Raw genomic sequence first — 2,250 nt, 5'->3', positions numbered from 1 at the left:
AACAGCCGCGTTTCACTAGAACAATAGATATGTATGACTAGAACAATAGTCGTGTTTCACTAGAACAGTAGATATGTATGACCAGAACGATAGTCGTGTTTCACTAGACCAAAAGTCGAGTTTCACTAGACCAAGAGTTGTGTTTCACTAGACCAAGAGTTGTGTTTCACTAGACCAAAAGTCGTGTTTCACTAGACAAATAGTTGTGTTTCACTAGACCAATAGTTGTGTTTCACTAGACCAAAAGTCATATTTCACTAGACCAAAAGTCGAGTTTCACTTGACCAATAGTTGTGTTTCACTAGAACAGTGGTTGTATTTCACTAGAACAGTGGTTGTATTTCACTTGACCAATAGTTGTGTTTCACTAGAACAGTGGTTGTATTTCACTTGATCAATAGTTGTGTATCACTAGAACAGTGGTTGTGTTTCACTAGAAAAGTGGTTGTATTTCACTAGAACAGTGGTTGTATTTCACTTGACCAGTAGTTGTGTTTCACTAGAACAGTGGTTGTGTTTCACTAGAACAATAGCTACGCTTGACTATGCAACAGGGTCCTGGTTTTCATAAACCCCCATTCTATGATCAAATATAGGGTGGATCTTAGGGTCCCCCACCCTTCCAAGTTAGAGAAAAGAAACTACAGTTAACACAACAATCATTTATTCACTATTAAACTGTACTTAGTCGATCGCTAAATCAGCCTTACGTTACAAAACTTCTAGGTACACATAACCGTTACCAAGCCATGAGGGACATAACAATCCTTGCAAAAAATCACATTAAATACAATAGAATTAGCATCTTTGCTGAGGGGGGTTTGCTATGGATTACTTTGAATTTCAGAAAATAAAACTCGGGATAGTAAAGGCCTAATATGTATAACATACTTATATTTTTAGAGAAAACACTAAAAAGTCTTCTTAAAATAAATGTATATGAATATCATATAAACTCATTTCATACAAAGCAATTTGAGGTAAATATATAACAACCCAATATTTCACAATATGAAATGAACATATATGCTAATTGCCATTTTATTACGACATACGCCTAGTATCAGGCTAAACAGTCTATTTTTGTGGTAATAATAGCCTGGAGTCGATGTGGTATAGATTCTACAAAATGCTGAAAGATGCCTTGTCCACCTGCAGCCCACCGTAAAAAGATATGGTCAGCAAACGGTTCACAAATGTGGGCAACGCAACATTAAAAATAAACTCAAAAATACTCAATCAAATTGAGATCTAGTAACTCTGCTGTATAAATATATATAGATAGATGAAATTTAAAAAACATGCCTGCCTGAGGTCATAGTCCCCCAGCAACCCACTCAACCACCCCCACACAATTACATCACCTCCAGCAACTTGCATACCGGTAAAATAAAATAAGAGTCAAATTGCCTTCAAGAAATTTTCCCAATACTTTTACTATAGCATCAGAACAGAGAAGGCAAAGTGCATCTTATCAGACCTCATCAAACGCTTCCAGTCATCGACTGAGATTAAATCTGAAATAATAGATTTTGGTGAGGTCAGTCTTATTCGAACACGAATTACTGTTGAGGAATTCGATCAGTTGGCATACATTTTGGAATCTACTACACCTTACAAGCCTACTCATTTTCTTCAGTCGCCAGAGGTTAACAAACACAATTTTATTCTGGTGACAACATAGTTTTACCTTTCAATTTTCACTGTTGGTAATAGACTCTGACTTTAAACTACCGATCATAAACAGATTTTTGGTAAAAACAATATTACGTGGCAAGTATCCACTATATCAATATAACTATTCGATACCTCAATATCTGAGGTAAATACACAACAGCTCATTCCATTTATCTAAGTTTAATACAGTCTTGATATTTGAGCTAAATACACAATAACTCATTCCACACTGTAAAGTTTAATACAGTCTGATATTTGAGATGAATACACAACAAATGACTACATGATGATTCTTTATTGTCTTAGGAGACTACATGATTCTGTTTGTTTGTTGTTAAGTACAAAGCTACACAATTGGCTATCTGTGCTATGCCCACGACAGGTATCGAAACTCAATTTTTATCGTTACAGGTCATTGAATCGCTGAGAGGGCTACATGATAACTCCTTACTGTCTCAAGTGACTAAATGATGATTCGTTACTCTTTCAGGTAGCTAGAGAATGATTTGTTACTTTTTCAGGTAATGATGCTTCCTTACTGTCTCAGGTAACTACATGATGATCTGTTCTTTC

The sequence above is a fragment of the Limulus polyphemus genome, unplaced genomic scaffold (assembly GCF_000517525.1).
Source record: "Limulus polyphemus unplaced genomic scaffold, Limulus_polyphemus-2.1.2 Scaffold692, whole genome shotgun sequence".
NCBI lineage: Eukaryota > Metazoa > Arthropoda > Merostomata > Xiphosura > Limulidae > Limulus > Limulus polyphemus.
The sequence above is the reverse complement of the archived record's forward strand: the minus strand, read 5'-3'. Positions refer to the sequence as shown.